Genomic DNA, 21,342 nt, shown 5'->3' on the forward strand with positions numbered 1-21,342 from the left:
TCAGGTGCTTCAAAACCATCATAAAAGGACTTTACAATAACAGGGAAGTGAGTTTTTTCACTCATTGTTAGCCAGTCTTTTCACTCTTTAGAAATCATCATTCCCTAGAGTTGCCAACTGGATCCACATTCACGCAATAAGATTGCATGCAGAGACTTGTAGTTCTGATTGCTCTACTGCATTTCCCTCCCCCCTCCCCCCCCCAAAAAAAAGCAAGACTACAAGCATGCAATGGGGTAAATCCAGGACTGGATAAACCCTGTCGGGCAAATCTGAATCCAGTTTGCAACCTTATCACACCCTCTATCCCTTTTACCCAATTCAGGCTCTGATGCACAAAAGCTTTCTGTGGCAGTAAGACTCATTAAAGCAGGTTTACTGTCACGAAAAGCTCTACCTCCGATGCTCAAAAGGGTTCTCCATGGCTGCTACCGATCATGGTAGCAGACACTGAGAACCCTATGCAAATGCTCATTAGTATTTACATGAGCTCTCCTTGCGATGCACAAAAGGGAACATCCCCCATCTTTTTTTTTAGGGTCGCTATTTTCAGGCAACTCTGGAGCTGCTGGTACCTGTTGTGTGTATGTTATGCATATCAGCTGTGCCCCTTTAAAAAAAAAAAATGCCACCATTCTCCTTCCCTCTTAGGCATGGGTCCAGAAAGTGGTGGCAGAGGAAGAGCCGACACTTACATGACAGTAGCTTAGGGGTTGCTGCTCACGCCAGGAACATTACAGAGGTATAGGGGAAGGGAAGCATCACACACGTACGGCAATAGGGGGTGGGGAACGAGCAATAATAATAATAATTTTATTCTTTTATACTGCCGTTACCAGACATTCTAGGCGGTTTACACTAAGAGAAATTGGACAGTCAGCGAAGTACATTCATACCATAAAAATAAAATCATACAATAAAAAGTTTAAAATATTGTTACAATCTTAAGAATACCAAGATAAGTAATAAATTTGTCAAACAGAGAAAACTTGACTAGTTTTTGAAAGAAACAGTAAGACGTGGCTTGATGAATACATTCACCAAGCCAAAATTGCAGTTTACCTGCTTGAAACGCTAAGGTCCTATCAAAGAAGGTCTTATAACGAACACCATTTGGCTTAGGAAAGGCAAATAAATGGAAACTTCTTGTATTCCTTAATGGTCTATATAAATCAAAGTGAGGGGAAAGATAAACTGGAGACAATCCCGATATCAACTTAAAACAGATACAAGAAAATTTGAATAGTACTCTTGCTTCTAACGCTAACCAATGCAATAAACGATAATATGGGCTGACGTGGTCATTCTTTAGACCAAAAATCGGTCGGACTGCGGTATTCTGAATTATTCTCAATCTTCTTAAAAAATTTTTTGAGGATCCCAAATAAATCATATTGCAATAATCCAAAATGGGTAAGATCAATGATTGTACCAATAGTCTAAAAGACACTAGATCAAATTATTTTTTTATGGTCCATAGTTTCCATAATATAAAAAAGCATTTTTGTACCACTAAATTAGTGTGATTGATCCAAGTCAGATAACAGACAAGCGTCATTCCCAGAATTTTTTAATGGAATTGGTTATTGGATAGACATGTCTGTTAAGATGAAGTGATATTTCTGTTATTTTATCATTAGGGCTGGCAAAAATAATGTAGTCTTTTCTGTATTGAGTTTCAGCCTGAAATTGATAGTCCATTGTTCTATCTGAGATAATATAAACGATATCTGGTTTATAACTTCCACAGTGAAATTATTTAAAGGAAATAAGATAGAGATGTCATCAGCGTAAATATAAAATTTCAAGTTTAAACTCTGCAATAAATATCCAAGTGGGGAAATATAGATGTTAAACAATGTGGGCGACAGCAGAGAACCTTGTGGCACACCACAAGGGTTACTCCAAGAATGAGAATAGTTGCCGTCACTAATCACTTGGTAAGGTCTCTTTTTCAAAAACTCTTGAAACCAATTCCAGACCTTGCCTGAAATCCCTATTGTGTCTAGACATCCTAACAGGATATCATGATCTACTAAATCAAAGGCACTGCTAAGATCTAGCTGGAGAATTAGAGCACTTGTGCCTCTGCTGAATAGACAGTAGATATGATCAATTATGGAGGCAAGGACAGTCTCTGTACTAAAGCCTTTTCTAAATCCTGACTGATAATCATGAAGAATGTTAAAGTTTTCCAAGTAATTAACCAATTGTAGGTTGACCAAACCTTCCAATAGATGGGTAAACAAAGGAATGCTTGCGATAGGTCTATAGTTCGATTTAGTAGCAATTGATACTTTCTGGTCTTTAAGAATAGGAGTAATCAAAATTTGGCTTACATAATCTCCACGCGGCATCCACTATTCAGGCAAACTGGGAAAATCCCTTCTCTTCAAAATCACAGGTCTTTGGAACGACCTCACCACCCCGTTGCGGAACCTGAGCTCCCTTCAGTTATTCCGCAAACAACTGAAAACCTGGCTTTTCAGCAAATTGTAGCTCTATCCTTCCCTCCTTTCTCTCCCCCCTTCTACACATAAGTTCATGTAATACTTTTTCTTCTTCTCTACCCACTATTTTAAGTTCTTGTAAACCGTGTCGAGCTCCATTCTCATGGAGATGATGCAGTATATAAACTTAAGGTTTAGATTAGATTAGATTAGATAATCAGGGAACAATCCATTGTCCAATGAAAAAACAGTCCATTTGAATAAATGAGCTTTAAAAGTAAATGGAGCATTTTTCATTATAATCGAAGGACAGCCATCCAAGCTGTGATAGAGATTGGTCTTCTGAGCAAGCGCCAGGCACAGTTCCCCCTTTTTCCATGACTAATCAGCACGAATAACACGCATATAATTTGCATGTTATTGTGCTAAGCATCACCCGGTATAAACAAATCACTCTCACCATGGTATTTTTTTTACCATGGTGTCGGAGCATTTGTGCATCGGGGCCTCAGTCTTTAGCTTTACTCCATTGTAATATAACCTGTGACTTATTTGTATATTCAAGGAACATCATCATCAGCTCATTTTGTTTTGACTTTATGAAAGGAGCAAAGCGCTGTAAAGATATCTCGAATGTGCATTCAACAAGAGGAGAAGCCTCCTCTTGGGCAGAAGCATGGATTTGTAAGTCAGCAAACTGGGCTTCCCTTCATACTTTCATCAGGTTCTATAGCAACACAAGAGGATGCCACTTTTGGGACCTCAGTACTACGTGTAGGCCTATCTCTCCCACCCTAGACCTTTGATACTGCTTAGGTCTGTCCCTATGGTTCAGCATGTCATCCCTATTGCACTGGAAAAAGAGATTAGGTTCTTAACTTAATAATATATTTTCTAATAGATAGGGATGGTATTCTGAACCCTCTGCCCAGCAATTATCTGAAGTGCCTTCTTTCTGACTCAAGCTTAATGGTCAGCTACACAGCTAGGATTTTTCCTGTCAGTCAGACTATGGGATTATGAAGCGTTTGTGTATATAATTAAAAGGGAGGAATGTTGAGGTTGCAATGTTCTTGTCTAACTTGTATTTTTCTTACATTCATTGTTCCTCTTAGAGGCTTATTAATGTTTTCACTACATTACTGTTCATTCAGTGATTGTTTTAAAATTCATCTGAGCAAATCAGACACTTGGGCCCTGATTCTGTATAGGACGCCCGGGAGAGGTGTCCTATACAGAATCGGGCCTACACTAACTCCGATTCTGTAACCGGCATCCATGTTACAGACACCGGTTACAGAATTGGGTTAGAGTAGACGCAACCGCTACACTTATCGCGGCAAGGGATAAGTATAGCGGCTGCCTGTCCAATCGCCGGCAGGAGGGTGCTGAACCCCTCCTGCCGGAAAACATCCCCCCCCAAAAACTCCCGATCGCCTGCAGGAGGGTGCTAACCCCTCCTACCGGAAAGCCGGACCCCCTCCGGACCCCCCATGCTAACGACCTCCCCCCAACTAACCTCCCCCCCAAACTAACCTTTAAATGTTGGCTGGCTGGATGGGTCTTGCTGCCGTCCAGCCGACAGGCCCGCCTCGTCGAAATGAGACGGGCCCGCCCCATCCCCACTAAGTCTAAGGCCTGACTGGCCCAGGCTCTAGAAGCCTGGACCAATCAGGCCTTAGGCATAGCGGGTATGCCCATCCCCACTAATCCTAAGGACTGATTGGCCCAGGTGCCTATGAGCCTGGGCCAATCACACCTTAGGGTTAGTGGGGATGGGCGGACCCGCTATGCCTAAGGCCTGCTTGGTCCAGGCTTCTAGAGCCTGGGCCAATCAGGCCTTAGACTTAGCGGGGATGGGCCAGAAAGGGGCGGGCCCATCTCATTTTGACGAGGTGGGCCTGTCGGCTGGACGGCAGCAAGACCCGTCCATCCGGACAACATTTAAAGGTTAGTTGGGGGGGAGGTTAGGGGAGTCATCGGGGGAAGGTCGTTAACATGGGGGGTCCGGAGTGGGTCCGGCTTTCCAGAAGGAGGGGTTGGGCACCCTCCTGCCAGCGATTGGGAGTTTGGGGGGATGTTCCAGCAGGAGGGGTTTGGCACCCTCCTGCCGGCGATCTAGAGTTTCGGGGGGCGGGGGCGGCTTTCCGGCAGGAGGGGTTGGGTACCCTCCTTCCGGTGATTGGACAGGCAGCTACAGCCACTATACTTATTGCGGCAGGGAGATCCCTTGCCGTGATAAGTATAGCGGCCGCATCTATGCTGGCCTACATTTTAAGCGTCTCTTCCTCTACTAGGGAGACGCGTAGGGACGCCTAGGTTCGCCTAAGGCCCTTAGGCGAGCTTAGGCGTCTTGCGGGCCTCCCTAGGCTCCCGGAGGCGCCTTCAATATAGGTGGCCTGCCTGGGGAGCATTTTTTTAAAAAAACGTGCATCCCGATTGGCTGATTAGACAGCTGTAGGACGCCTACAGCTTCCTAAAATTGGGACGGCACTTTGCAGAATCAGGGCCTTAGTGTCAGGGAATTCCCCGTACCCTTCCTTCTCCTGTCTTCTGTAGAGCTGTCACCAGCTTTGGTAGGAACTGAAGGGGGCAGAAAAGACCAGGGAGAATGAGGAGGATCTGAAAAGCTGATTGATATCTTCTGTAGAATGCTCACAAGCAGGCATGGACAACCCTAAGGTTCAGAATACCATCCCTATCTACTGGAAAAGATATCAAGGTAAAAACCTAATGTCTTTGTCAATAACCATATTTTCTTACAGATTAAAGCTGAATAGAGGGGATTTGTTTGGCTCCTCTGAGATACACAAAACCTTTCAGTCACTTTTTGTTTTCAAACAGAAGCTATAATTATATCTTTTGTCCAAATGTTTTCCTAAGCTCTGAAGTTGGACAACTTCCCCCTTATCTTGGATAAACCTCTTTCGATTACCCACTGCTCAGAAATTAAAATGTAGGAAAGCAATTTTTCTTGTATCATGCAGAGGTGCATAACAGTTGTTTTAATTGTGTATTACAATTGCAGTTGGAAAGTTGATGTCCACGCTGTATATCAGTAGTATGCTCTTATAGGAACAGAAGTCCACAGCTACTCGCTAACCCCAGCTGTTTTAAAACAGTCAATTGCCACTCGACATTTGCTACCATTAATGCCTAGCTAAACTTAAGTGGACTGCTGAGTGATTTGACATTTCATTTTTAACATTTAAGCTGCTTATTTAAAGAGGGGCTACTACATTGTCAAGAGGCATGTTAAATTAAAAGAAAATTGTTTCTGTTCCAAGTTTCAGAAAGGCAGCCAATACTTGTACTTTTGTTAATATGTTATGTACCGTACACAGTTCAGCGAACAATGACCTTCCTGGGCTTGGCAATTTCATATCGGTATTTATTCCCAGCATTGTGTCAAATCACAGTAATTAGCAGTAAATTTGCTCTGGGGGGCACCATCTATGGAAAACAGCTCTTTTCAGAGAGTTCCAGCTGATTCATCCCTTGTATGATTTGTTTAAAATCCCATGAGAACAGCTGGGGCATCTTGAGTATAGATGCATTTTTAAAACTTCTGTGTGCAGCTTGATAATGTTGTATTCCGTGTTCTAACACTGTATCTGCAATTGGAAATGCAGAGAACATGCAAATCAAATAGTCAATGAAAGAATGAATTGTTAGCAAAACCTCATTAGAAGGGAACACTGATAATTAACTGTTACCATTAGCTAATACAATGCATCAAATAGCCAATAAATAAAAAAATGCTTGGGCCTGATATTCAGGCACCCAACCATCCACAGCAGGAGAAACACTCAATCAAACAGAAAACAAAAAAAGAAGTGGAGAAAAAGCCTCAGTTCAGCTTCATTTGGCAAAAAACTCCACTTCACATACACTCCTACACAAACAAACCGGTAGGGTGAAGAAAGCACTGTAATAGCTTGCCAAGTCAATGTTCAAAAGCACCAGGGGTACATAACCCCACACGTGAAAAAAAATGTGGCAACAGGGCCCAAAGGCACAGTGATCCGAAATCATAGCATTAGGCCCAAAAAAACCACTTAGCTGCTACATTCCTTCAGATATGTCTCAATCCAGCGTAATAACACAGCAGCTAGAGTACCCAACGGGGAATCTCCCGTTTCGCCAGTTCTTGCTGCGTCAGGGGTATCCACACGGCTTCATCTGCCAGTCCACAGATTCTTCGGTGCTCCTCTAGTACAGTGATTCCCAACCCTGTCCTGGAGGAACACCAGGCCAATCGGGTTTTCAGGCTAGCCCTAATGAATATGCATGAGAGAGATTTGCATATGATGGAAGTGATAGGCATGCAAATTTGCTTCATGCATATTCATTAGGGCTAGCCTGAAAACCCAATTGGCCTGGTGTTCCTCCAGGACAAGGTTGGGAACCACTGCTCTAGTACACCGGGTGTTTATCATCTTGCCGGCTCCCTCCTCTGTCTCGCTGCAGCGTTTGCGCGTTTATGCGGCCCCCCCAAAATTTTTTTTTCCCGACAATGCGGCCCAGGGAAGCCAAAAGGTTGGACACTCTCGAGAGCATTTATATTTAATTCATTAGAATTGCTATAATGTGTCAGACCAAAGATCTGCAAGGATCATGTATCCAGTGTGTCACTTGCATGAGCATTGTCCATCTGGCTTCTCCCAACTGAAAAGGTTTGAGAACCACAACCATGGAGCCTCAGCAACATTTAGAAAGCAAAACATGCAGATCTTTCCAAAATGTATACTCCGAATGCACCCTAGAAAACCTCACTCATTGGCCTTCAGTCTTACTCATAGTGGTGAATCTCTTTCCTTGCCATGGGCCAACTTTAGCATCTCTAATTTACATTTAGTAGCCTAATGACTATAGCGAGATTTTACAATATCCAGTGACCCTTGGCGATTTATATAATCCGTTTTTTCTACTATGTATATTTTTTTGTGACATATTTTTCTTCCCTTTTCTACCATGGACCCCTGATGAAGGTTGTCCGAAACACGGACCGTGTTTGGTCCCCTGTTTGGTAAAAAGGTTTTTAGATATAATTTGGTTGTCACAATAAATTTTGCCTACACCGTTGTACATATCTGCAGTTTTGGTTTGTTTGAATCTCTTTCCTTGCCATGGGCCAACTTTAGCATCTCTAATTTACATTTAGTAGCCTAATGTCTAGAGCTCTGACGTTCACTTCCCTGTAGTACTGTTAGGAGTGCATGTGTTTTGTTTTTAATTCCCAAGTTGTCAATGAGACATTTTTATGTACCTTAGAATTTACTTGAAGTCTGGGACATGGCTTGAGTGAGTTAATATACGATATTCTGATTGAGAATAGGAAGCACTCCGAGCATTAGATTTAAAAGGCCTGATTTACGATTATCATCCCATTCGCTAATTCTGTCTCTGAAACTATTCCCAAAGCTTCAGAAGCCATAAACATGATGGAGCACTGGATGACAAACTTTAGGCTCAAACTTAATTCAGAAAAAACAACTTTCTTCGTTGCTTCGCCTCATCCGCTTGACACCAAATCACCATTATGTATCAATAAACTTAGTTACCCTATCCAGCCCACCATTAAGATACTAGGTGTAACTTTGGATCAATGCCTAACCATGAAAGACCGGGTAGACTCCTTAATCAGAAAGGGATTCTTTACTCTCTGGAAACTCAAATCCATTAAAGCTTACTTCGATACATCGGCATTCAGAACCCTAGTCCAATCCTTCTTACTAAGTCTACTTGACTACTGTAACATCGCTTATTTAGCAATTTCCCAAAAGAATATGCAACGTTTACAATTGATGCAAAATGCAGCAGTCAGACTGATCTTTGGGCTGAGGAAGTTTGACCACGTGACACCCTACTACCGGCAGCTGCATTGGCTGCCAATGGCGGTGCGCGTAAAGTTTAAATTTGCCTGCTTCTGCTTTAAAGCACTACACAGACTTGCTCCTAAATACATAACTGACCTTTTCTTCTTCTCAGCCAACAGACACAAGAAAAGCTCACATTCCAATTTCGTTTCCCCCCCCCCCCCCCAGTTCGAGGTTGTAAACTGAAAAAACACCATGAACACCTTCTCTCACACCGAGCAGCATCATGGGGTAAAGACCTAGAACAATTGCTTTCACCCACTACTTATGGGGAATTTAGGAAACGTCTAAAAACACACTTGTTCCTAAAGCATCTAGACAACTGATCCTCTCTTCTCTCTCCCCTCTATAGCGATTAACTTGTCCTTTTGATCACTCTCTCCTCAACAATGAATTTCCTGTCCTATTAATTCTCTTTCTTCCTCCCTCTTAAAGTCAATTCAATTTGGTACCTTTGCTTAATCTTCTGTAAACCGCATAGAACTTCACGGTATTGCAGTATATAAGCTGTTGTTATTATTATTATTATTATTTAATAACAGAACTATGCTACAAGTGCAAACAGGGACCCACTTAAGCTTATTTCTTAAAGGCAATATGGTCATCTATGTCCCTTTATAAAATAAGCTCCTGGATTCAGTGTGTATATACCAAAGTAAACATTTGCTCCAAACTGATATAAACGTTCAAGTTCAAGTTCAATTTTATTTGATAAATCGCCTATAAACAGAGTTTTCTAAGCGATGTACAGTTTAAAACATCTAATAAGTGAACAAAAAGTCATAAAACAAATTTTAACACATTTTAAAAACAATAATATATATAACAAACATTATTACACACGTGTGTGTGTACTGTATATTCTACCTGTGTACCTGTGTAAGTCATATAAACAAGGCTTTGTAGATTAGGTTTTAACCGATAAATTCCAATAAAACACTTCCGATGAAATAAAACATTAGAATAAAAATTAGAATAGGTGTTTACTGCATAAGCACTGGAAATAACATTTCTCCTAATAGTCTTTCGTCTGTCCACACAACTTATGTGCCTTGCCTGTACTAATGAGTCCTTAGTGAAATAAACATAAATATTTGATTCTACTGGAAAAGATACCTGGCAATGGTATATGTGATGTGAAAAGACAAACGCTAATGTTTGTACTCTCAAAAATAAACACCTACATTTACAATTTATAAACACTGAAAAATAGAAGGAATATTTCTAAAATGTGTGTGCATCACTATTCCGCTTCTGCTGTACCCAAACTATCCTCCCAGAATGGCCACACAATCTAGTAGGCATACGGCCAAGCAATTTTATTATATACCATATATACTCGAATATAGGACAAGATTTTTTGGGCCCATAAAAATGGCCTAAAAATGGGGGGTCTCGTCCTATATTCAGGTCATCAACCAGTGACGGCCCGACCCCCCTCCCGGACTTGCTGCAGGCCTCTATCAGCCTGCCGTATGATCTGGTAGGCCAGGTCAGGAGGGATCCCGGCTGATTCCAACAATTTTTTATACCCCCTCCACCCGCGTACCTTTATTCACATCTCTGGTGGTCCAGCGGTGTATGGGCAGGGGCGAGCTTTCCGCACTCCTGCTCCACGCTGAGCCTCTCCCTCAGATCTTGCAGCAAGCAGCCGGCTTTTTGCCTGGCCCTGCGCCACTCCCTGAATGGCTGCCACCAGTTCTCGTGAGTCCCACAAGAATTGGTGGCAGCCATTCAGGGAATGGCACAGGGCTGTGCGAGAGCTCGAAAAGCTTGCTCCTGCATGCCGGGTGCACCACTTGCTGCTGGCTGCGAGATCTGAGGGAGGGACTCAGTGCGGGGCAGGAGCGCAGAAAGCTCGCTCCTGCCCATATACCTCTGGACCACCAGGGATGCGAAAAAAGGGGAAGGGGTAAAAAAATTGTTTGAATCAGCCGGGATGGGAGACAGGAGGGATCCCTCCTGTAAAGGATTGCTTATTTCTGGTCCATGCTGAATATTTCTGCTGATATGTGGGTCGCAATGTCAGATAATTGTTTCTGAAGAAACTGATGTCTTTATTGTGTGTTTGTAGAAAATTATTGTATGTGCCTGCATTTTATGACTGTATTTTGTGAACCGCCTAGGAATAGGTGAGTAAGAAATTTTTTCAATAAATAAATACTGCAATAGTTCTGAACCCTAAGGTTATGCGTCTGAACCAGCAAGTTGATTACAGAACGATATCACTCATCTTTCAAATCCACCTCCTTCCTAGTAGGCTTGCTCCTGCCCCCTCAGTTTTTCTTCTGCAAGCAAGTTGCTTAGATGTGTTTCTGATCTACTCTGCAGTTTTATTATTTTTGTGTGTGTGGGGGGGGTTCCCGTCATTTTAAGTTTGAGGCACGGTGCCCAGAGGTTTATAAGGGCCTCTGCCTGAGAGAAGATGCCAACTCGTGTGGTGGAAGTCTGCTGCTAGCAGGATCAGCCCTTGGGGACACCTGCCTAGCCAGCCTGCTGAAATATTTTTGGAGCTCAGGGGCCATTCCCTGAGTAGCTGCTTGCATCCCTGATTTATCAGGAACTCGAGTGCAGGCTGTTTGGTTCCTTCCCAGCTTGGCCAGGATTAATAGCAGGCCGGCTGCATGGTCTTAACTCCCATCACGGCGAGAGAGTTTCCTGGGGGTTGAGGCTCAGTCTGACATCATTCCAATTGGCAGCCCAAAGACCAAGTTCATAGAGTGAACCTGTGAAGAAGAGTTCTTCTCCATTTGTTCCAGCTGCACAAATGGCACAGTGAGTAAAGCTATAGTTTATGGGAAAAATTGGGTGGGGGGGAGGAGAAGGGTCTGAAAAAGTGTTATTTGAAAGTTTCTGGGGCCAGAGCTAGAGTCTCCTTCCTCCAAAACCCCTTTCCCTGTAGTATTTGAATTTTAATCACTTTTTTGTTCAGACCAGTCATGCTAAGAAATGCAGGTCTGCATCCAAGGCCTCAATCTCCAGATGGATTAAAATGGCAATTTTCTCCATGTATGTGGGCTGTGGTAAGCAGACACCAATTGCGTTGAAGGCACACTCCATCAGAGGGGTGGCTACCTCATGGGCAGAGGCTTGGGCAGTCTTCCCCGTGGTGATTTGTAGAGCAGCGACATGTTCTACAGCAGTGTTTTTCAACCTTTTTACACCCATGGTCCGGCAGAAATAAAAGAATTATTTTGTAGACCGGCAAACTACTAGGATTAAAATTTTAAAACCCTGTTTCCACCCCATCTTCGAGAGCTCGGTCCCGGCAAATCATCTGATCCCATCCGCACAAGCCTCAGTTATGATTTTATATTGAATATATTTTATTAAAGTATAAAAAGAAACAATATTCTGTACAATTGTCATTTTATAAATACAAATAATACAGAGCAAGGATCAACAAAACCCCTGTCTCCCCTCCCCTTCACATATATCCCCTCTACTATCAAGAAAACTGAACAAGCCAAATTATTACAGAATGCTACACAGAAATATCATGCTAACAGAATACTGCAGTAACACATGACAGGAATAGTGTTAGGGGAATGCAACTAGGGCAACTGCCCCCTGGTCAGAGAGCACCCTAAGCCAGCTGGAAGTTAAAGAAGCACTGCCTGGGCTTTGCAGTCCCCAGTTATGTCTAACACCAGCTCTAGCAGGATATATATTTCAAATCTGATATATTCTAATCACAAAATAGAAATAAAATTCTTTTTTTCTACCTTTTGTCGTCTCTGGTTTCTGCTTTCATCTTTTTTTTCACTCTCTTCCCTCCAGCGTCTGCCCTCTCTGTCTCTTCAATCCAGCATCTGCCCCTTCCATCCACTGTTTGCCCTCTCCCCCTTGCATATGGTATCTGTCTTCTTTCTATGCCCCTTTCCCCTTTCCATCCAGCCTGTGCCCCCTCTCTCCTTTTTACATGATTCATTCCAGCTTCACTGCTCTCTTCATTTTTATCTCTCCTACACCAGATCTAGCATCGTTGACCCTCACTGCTTATTTCTCTGCTGACCCCTTCCCATCATCAATTTCTCTACTTTCTCATGCCTGTCTCTCCCCTTCCCCTCCTCTAATCTCCCTGCCAGCTGTTTCCTTCCTTTTTTCCTTCTCCCTTCCCTCCTCCACCTGTCCAGCAGTAACTCTCTTCCCTTCCTCCCCTCCCAGCAGCATCTCTCCTTCTCCTTCCCTCCAGGTCCAGTAGCAGCTGTCCCTTTTTTCCTTTGTCCAGAAGCTTCCCAGACTCCTTTCCCTCCTCCCCTCCCAGGAGCATCTCTCCTTATCCTTCCCTCCAGGTCCAATAGCAGCTGTCCCTTTTTTCCCCTTGCCCAGCAGCTTCCCAGACTCCTTTCCCTCCTCCCCTCCAAGCAGCATCTGTCCTTCTCCCTCTCCAGGTCCAGTAGCAGCTGTCCCTTTTTCCCCTTGCCTAGCAGCTTCCCAGTCTCCAATAGTGGCTTTCCACCCTCCCAGCAGCTCTCCTTACTTGCCAGCGCAGCAATTCAGGAAGAGCGCCACCTCTGAAGGGAGTTGCATCATCAGAGGCGGCCGCAACTCAGCAAAAGCCCCAAGGCTGCCTTCCTGAATTGCTGCGCTGGTAAGAAGGGGGGCTGCAGAGAGGGGAGAAAGCCACTGTCGGAGGCACCCCATGATCTCTCTGGCCGAGCTGAAAATAACTCGTCTATCATGCTGGCCCTGCAATGACCAGCAGGAAATTGAACTTAATCAATCTCGCCGGCCCTGCACAGACCGGCAGAAATTTCATGCGTACCGGTACCGGTCCATGGACCGGCGGTTGAAGAACAGTGGTCTACAGTACTCTTCATACCTTTACCAGGTTCTATAGAATAGACATGACAACCAGGAAGGACGTAACTTTTGGTTGTCTGTTCTTTCCCCTCAGTGGAGACTGCCTGTTACTTCCTCTAGTCATGGTGAAGCGTCTCTTCTCTTTCTCACCCTGGTCTCTTTTCTAAAATCTACTCTATTCTTTTGCTCAAGGGTTCCACCCACACAGACCCATTCATCCAAGTATTCCCCATAGTTCTGCTGAAATCTGGCCCAGGTTTTCAGGTTGGCTTGATCACCAGGGGTCTCCCTATCAATTATATTTCATGCCTATTCATGAGTTGTGATATCTATGCAGATGTGCATGGTTCATAATGATAATTAACTGTTGGGATCCAAAGCCTACCATAATAATGGCCAGAGACAATTTTCAGGATAAGATTTGACTACCAGGCAAAAATAACTTTAAACGTTTCCCCTCTGAAATCCCAGTGGAGTAGAATGTAATATATTAGCAATATAAGATTTTTCATAGAAAACGTTTTGAGGGTATTGTTTTTATATAAAAAAAAAAAAAACACCACTTGTCAGATACTTCATCAACAGGAATTTGTTGCAATAAAATGTGTTCGTTAATATATGATTTCATGTCACTAGGAAAAAAACCACAAACTGAGAGCTCAATTGACTTCTGTCAAACAGAATACAAGCTCCCAGGCATCTAATTTACAGAACTACCTTTAAGTAAATTTATAACAGTATATATCAGTGGTCTCAAACTCACGGCCCGGGGGCCAAATGCGGCCCACAAGGTACTATTTTGAGGCCCTCGGTATGTTTATCATAATCACAAAAGTAAAATAAAACAGTTTCTTTATCATATGTCTCTTTAGCTATAAATGATAATATTATTATTAAGACTTAGCCAAAAGGAAAGATTTATTTTTAAAAAAAATATCTTTATTCATTTTAAAGCCAAAACTAAATGCAACATATTATACAGACATTTTACACTTTAACAGCACTTAAATTCTATCAAATTATATTTTATGACAATACATATATTACCCCCCCCCCCTTTCTACATATCTAACAATTGCACTTAAATTGTAATTAAAAGTATCTCCCCACCCACCCTGGACGTGTATGATCAAAGGGCAAAATCAACAATTACTCCTTACAGAATTTTGTCAATGGCTCCCAAACATCCATAAATTTCCTCTAATGTCCCTGTTGTATGGCCATCATATGTTCCATTTTAAAAGTGTGGCATAGAGATTCCCACCAGAAAGTATAATTTAACCAATCCCAGTTTTTCCAGTTCCTCAAAATAAGTTGTATGGCAACTCCTGTCATAATAAAGAGAAGTTTATTATTATGGGAAGATATTTGGCTTTTAGCCCTCATTAACGTGCCAAATAGCATGGTATCATACGTCAATGCCACTGGATTTTCCAATAATTTATTCACTAGACCCCAAATGGATTTCCAAAATTTAAGTATCAAGGGACAATAGAACAGTAGATGATCCAATGTCCCTACATTGAGGTGACAGTGCCAGCATCTACTAGACTTAGAACTATCCAATTGCTGTACACGAACAGGGGTCCAAAAAGATCTATGTAACAAGAAAAAGGAAAGATTTATAAACTATAGAGTTTTACCTCATGTAAAATTGTCATTTCTTTAATAAGACATTAGCTATTTTTTTTTTGAGGCCCTCCAAGTACCTACAAATCCTAAATGTGGCCCTGCAAAGGGTTTGAGTTTGAGACCACTAGTATATATCAACTGATGAGTCTCATACCTGTTGAATGCTGCAGAATTCATGGGTGGGAGATGCCCAGATAAATGCTAGAAAGAAAGTTATTTTCTCTGAAGTGTAACATCCAACCACTATTGGAAGAACAAGTGTGCTGGATAATTTCAGAAAATGATCCTGAATTATATGTTTTATCTTAGTGTAGAAAAGTGTACCAATATGAGAGAGAGAAGAATTCTTGCTGAAAAATTAAGGTGCTAATTTCAGCCTGCAACAATCAGCGGTTTTTAAGCTGCTGATCACTGCAGGAAAAGCTAACTCTGCATATTTAATGCTGGGCCATGTCTGGGCTCTGGTGTTACATATCCAGGTATGTGCACCCTGAAGGGTATGTTCACCCTGAAGTTAACCGCGCACCAGTTGATATTCAGACTGGTGCCCAATAAGCTCATAACCTCCCTTTTATGAAGCCGTGGTAAAGTATTTAATTGTTAGCCATGGCGGCATAAGTTCCAATACTCATAGGGAGAACGAGAGGGCACTCTCTAAAATTAAAAGGGGATAGATTCCGTACAAACGTAAGGAAGTGGTGGAAAACTGGAACTCTCTTCCGGAGGCTGTCGTAGGGGAAAACACCCTCCAGGGATTCAAGACAAAGTTAGACGAGTTCCTGCTGAACTGGAATGTACGCAGGTAGGGCTGGTCTCAATTAGAGCACTGGTCTTTGACCTAGGGGCCACCGTGGGAGCGGACTGCTGTGCACGATGGACCACTGGTCTGACCCAGCAGCTGTAATTCTTATGTTTTTATGGGCATCTGAGCTTTTACCGCCGTGACTGGCAATTCAAAACCCTAACGTGGCTTCATAAAAGGGGGGGGGGGAGTTAGGAAAAACATTTTTGCTTTCCTAACTTTATCTGCTTACCCCAATTTCTATAAAGTCTGCCTAAAGCTGACTGTGTGGATCATGATAAACTATGGAGAACTCTAGCACAAATGGGAATATCCAAACACATAACTCAACTGATAAAAAGCCTCTATGAAAATCAAAAAGCTGCAGTGAGAACAGAATATGGCAACACTGATTGGTTTCCAATAAAACATGGTGTCAGGCAAGGATGCATCTTGTCACCTTACCTGTTCAAACTTTGCGGTGAAGCCGTCTTCAGAAAAACAAATTTGGAAGAAAAGAGCATTGATTTCAAAGTTGGTGGCCGAAATATAAACAACCTACGCTATTCAGATGATACAACGCTCATCACCAGCAGCACAGAAGACATGCTGTATCTACTGAGATAATTCAAAGCTAAAAGTCATAACATGAGCTTGAAGGTGATGGAATAGAAGTTGTAAAGGATTTCAATCTCCTGGGCTCTTTTGTAAATAAAGATGCAAGCATGGAAGAAATACTCCACAGAATAGCACTTGGTTGTTCTTCAATGAAGGCTCTCGACAAAGTCTTAAAAGGCAAGGAAATAACACTCCAAACGAAGATCGGACTTGTCCACAAACTCATTTTCTCAGTGGTCAATTATTGATTCGGAAGTGTGCTGTGGACTGCCAGAAGAACTAATTAGGTATTTGGATCCAAAAAACATTGGAAGAAACGATGCAGGTGAATGAAAAATCCATATTGCTAAAGGTCTCAGAGATGTGTGAGCATTGGAATCCACTGCATTTGTCGTGGTGGGGGAGAGTTCAGACTGTAAAAATGACGATTTTGCCTGTAGTTTGTTACCAATTAGGGATGATACCGGTTTATTTTCAGGGGTCTTTCTATAAAAAATTAAATAATATTCTTGTTAAATTTATTTGGCTGGGTAAAAATGCTAGAATTGCTATGGTAACTTTACAAAAGCCGATTGCGAAGGGTGGGGCAAATTGAAAAGGATTCAGGTCCCAATTCCTGCCCCATACTTTCTCTGTCTCTGTCATATGTAAGTCAGGTACCTGGGGACACATCTTAAAGACCAGAAACCATCTTTCAAATATGTCCGTCTTTTATTATGAGTTTCACATATTTATACGAATCAGGTTTGCCAGCATGTGATGGCATGTGACGTAAGGTCACATGAAACTTTAAACACATCAGCATTTTTCCTATCTAGAGATTGAAGTCCAAAAGGTAAGAAAAAGCCTTGACCAGCAGAGCTTCTTAACTAAAGCTGTCTGTAAATACGGCTTAACAAAACAATTGAATTCACTTCACTACAACTCTGTTTAAACATTCATGTCAAAGAAAGAAAGACAAACATAGATGTCCTTATACCATCTTCAAAGAAGGGAAAGATAAACAGGGCCTACCTTTGCATCTTTAAACAACATATGCCTAAGGACACTTACTAAAGTTCTGATACGTGTCCGTTCAATTCCCCTCTTACGTCATGTAAATGACGTCACAAATACACAGCATGAGCTGGAAGGGAGTGATACTCTAGGTATGTCTCTCAAGGAGGGGTCTTTTTAGGAGCTGTAATACGAATAACACAGTACATGAGCAGTCAAGATAAGAGTGCAAATAATAAGAGATTATGCATTCAACTAAAGTGCTGATCCCAAGAATTAGATAAATCAGAGTTACATTTGAACTCAGCAAAGAGGTCTGCTAATTTCTGAATGTCCATAGGAGGACCTATATTGTCAGAAAGAAAAGTACAAAAATACTGAGGAGAATTTTTCAGAATTCTCAGCTAGAATCATATCTAGGGCCATATGATTTTGAGAACCATCTGAGAAGTGGAGCCTAATTGATCAGTAATACTTTGCAAGGCGTCCCTAGAATAGTTCACAAAGCGTTGCTGATTATAATAATTTTAACTAATCCGATAATAGTAATAAAGGGAATAAGGAACTCAAACCCAGCCTTAACCTGAGCTCGGGCCTTAAATTCATCTGGGACCCCTCTTGGGACCCCTATAGCATCTATGTATACATGTGATCAGATTTATATCAAGACAAAAAAGAGGAAAAACCATGTGAATAGGAAGGATGCCTTTCAGAAAAATATGCAGGAGCATAGTAACCTTAACTAAAGTGCACTGGCCTATCCACTGGCTGGGTAGCTTAACAGGGAGCCAAAAGTCTCCATAAAGCCAGTAAATATCAAATCTAATGCAGCAACAATGGGGCATACCTATGAGCCAAGACAGAACAATAACCTGGGGGTAAATTACCTACAAAACTACTCTGTGTCAGATTAGAAACATGACATATGTAATTGCCCTTATAGATGATAACGGCAATATCAAGCTTTTGCTGTCCTGGCAACAAAGGGTATTTAGAACACTGCAGTGCACAAAGAGGATAGGTAAAATTAGAGGAGATACTGGTAAATAACCCAGAAAGGCATGGTTGGATACCAGGAGGGAGGTCCAGAGGTACGGTTCCTAGATGGGGTCTAGCTTGAGCACATATGTAACAATTACTCTTATTATGTTGATCAGCAGTGAATTTCATCCATTCTAACCAAAGGTTACGTTCTGAAAACCCTACCTTAACAGCCACAATATCTTCAAAAGTGGGATTGGCAATAGCCATCATGTCAGTAAGTTTATTGAATGTAGGGGCCAGTGGGTTAGTATTTTTTGGGGCCCCCACAAGATGGCGGGAGAGGATGAGTGGAGGTAGATAGATCCCGTAAGAAAACTGATGGTAGCTAGACCCACCCTTAAACCACATGTCCATAATGTACATACCTTCATCAGTAGGTCTAGGGTTGTCAATAGTAAGAGAAAGCTTAATAATTTGTGCAGGAACACTTTTCCTATAACAGTGTCCAACCTTATGAAGGGTCATACAAGTAAGCAGTGATTTACCATTTTGGTCCACTGTTTTTCAGGGTATTTTCTAGTTTATAAGCCCAGTCAGTATTAATATTCCACCCTACCACTCCCCAGAATGCACACTTATCCCCCCAACGTAAGTCAGTAACATATACATATATGTCCTTAGTTTTAGGAATCTCTGAGGACCAATGGCACAGCCTTGGGATATCAATTGATGAACAGTCCACAATGTCACAATACTCAAAGGAGAAGGTGGCAACTTGCACACTGCTGGAATTATACCAAAGGGTAGCATACTATCGGTCTTTTCTGGATTCCAATTGAAGGACAGCCTTTGCGAGGGAGTAGTCCAGCTTGACGTCGTGTTCGCAAAGAGGTGTCGGGGGTGCTGTTTACAGCAGGAGTGTCATTTACAGATGGGTATGGGCAGAAAGTGTCGTGAACCCAGAACACATCATCCCTGTAGACCCAGTTAGAAATGATCCATACAGGGAGAAAAACTAGCAGCAGCAGTGCCAGTAAGAGAATGATAAAGTTGGTAGAATGCTGCAATGAGATCATCATGTTGTTCACTGGAGGAGGTGAAATCTGCGCAGGGAAGACTTGCTTCTGGGGTTTTAGGTTAACCCTCTTCAAGCGACTTGCGTGGATCCAAACAGGAAACTCCTCAGTGAGTGCAGCGGGCCTGGGCACAGCGATCACAGTAGTGGGAAGGCCAAAGGGGAAATCTGTCTGCTTCCGATCCTTGGAAAGCTGCTGGATAATCACCAGGCTGGAAAAAATGGGTAGGAATCTGTGGAGAGAAAGGAGAAGTGCAAGACACGTTTCTTTGAACAAGCCCTAATATTTCAATTAGCTTTTGGACGTATTCCTCCTGTATCAAGGGAAAATCTACCCATGGGGCGGGGAAAGGTCATCCCGTGAGAATCTCAAAGGGAGAGCAGCCAGATGTCTGTGCATACAGAAAGAGATACTTGAAAAGAAATGCTTGAAAAGCATTCCAAATATCATTCAGCAGCTGTACTCCAATGTGATCCAAATAAGAGATAGAAAACAAGAGAAACCATGTTGCCTGTACTGAATGTGGCAACATGCACAATACCAATTCATTCACTTAGCATAGCCATGGCAAAAGAGAGACAATACTCACTTACTTAAGGTTCTTAATTGAACAAGCCAAAAAGATATGTTTTTTCGTGCTTCATATAACTATTATGCACCTCAGAGAGACCATACTGATGTACTGAATGTATTCAGAAATGTATATTGAATGGATCATATGTAGGGAACACCACGAAATAAACGCTGCATAAAGTAAAACTTTTTTCTTAAACATATAACCCTTAACTAAACTATATTCAGAATATAAAAGCTAAAAGTAAAAGAACATTGCGCAGTTAGGCTAGTAAGAAGTGGAAAAAGAGCTCTAGAAATGGCCAATATTATGTATCCTAGGGTACCCACTAAACTAAGACAAGTAGACATGACACAGACAAAACATAAAGTTTTTAAACGTGGAGCTATTTCTCCATCTGTCAAGTGTGCAGGGCTGAATTTAACTCTGCAAATAAACACATTGATATAAAAAAACCAAAACAACAAATAATGTATATCATAACCATCTCATATTTGGAAAAAGGCATAAAGCTAATGTCTCTTTGGAGCGTCTCTATCTCTGCAGTGATAAAGAGGACCCATGGAAAACACTAGAAATATCTGTGCCAAAACGGATCTGGGATGGCTATGTATAAATCCGGAAAAACCCATTTTAAATTAGCAACATCCTAATTTCAGCTAAAACACTAGAAAGGAATTGTATTTTCCAATTTATTTTCAATTCACAACCGTGCCAGCTGTAATTATTGAGCTATATATCTCTGTATCAAGGAGCAAAAGGTCAAGAATGAAAATATCACTAGCAAGAAGTTAAAATGTCGAGCGAGCACTACGATAACCAATACCATGATATTGGGCAATGAATAAGGGAGAGCTAGCAGCTGGTATCCAGGGTTTCCCCTCTTTGCACCAAAGTCCGTCCAAAAGGGCGGCTTTGGGCACCTGCCAAACGCCAGGCATCAAATTCAGAGGAGGGGGTGGTAACAAAGGACTGAAGCTGTGAAAAAAGAGAGGAAGAGAATCCTGTTCACCCTTGAGACCCAGAAGCCTATTTAAAAGAAGGGCTTGGACATCGTGAAAAGTATGAAGGGTAATGGGGTGACCTAGGATCAGAAAAGTAACCATCTCTACCACCATAGCACAAGCAGCCAGGGAACTTGAACAGGAGTGACTATAAAAAAAGGCAACAGAGCGTAACTTACCGCCATGTTCTCCCTTCATGGTGTTACAATAGTCCCAAACAAAGAGATAAAACATGTGGGCATAAGCAGGAAAACCCAAACTTGAGCTAGAAACCAAAGCACATCTTAAATGTCCAACATTTCATAAGTCCATCTGATAAGAGCAGTCATTTCAGAAACCAGGGTCTGTCTCAAAATCTGGTCATAGAAGGAACAAGCAGAGATCCATTGGCGGCAGTGACCAATCATAGCAAGAAAAGTAAGCATGTCTTTCTTGGTAACTGGGAGGGGCAGACCCAGAATAGCAGCAATGCAGAAAGTGCAGATTTTCCTCTGACCATGAGACAGGACAAAACCCAGGTATTTCACTTCAGATGTACACCA

At 42.1% G+C, this 21,342-nt stretch overlaps 1 protein-coding gene across 2 annotated transcripts in view; it reads left to right on the plus strand.

The window, feature by feature from the left end:
• Positions 1–21,342, plus strand: part of ADAM12 (ADAM metallopeptidase domain 12) — a 711,117-nt gene that overhangs the window by 428,906 nt on the left and 260,869 nt on the right. The gene's annotated exons all lie outside the window — the stretch shown is intronic.

Source organism: Geotrypetes seraphini, chromosome 4, assembly GCF_902459505.1.
Source record: "Geotrypetes seraphini chromosome 4, aGeoSer1.1, whole genome shotgun sequence".
NCBI lineage: Eukaryota > Metazoa > Chordata > Amphibia > Gymnophiona > Dermophiidae > Geotrypetes > Geotrypetes seraphini.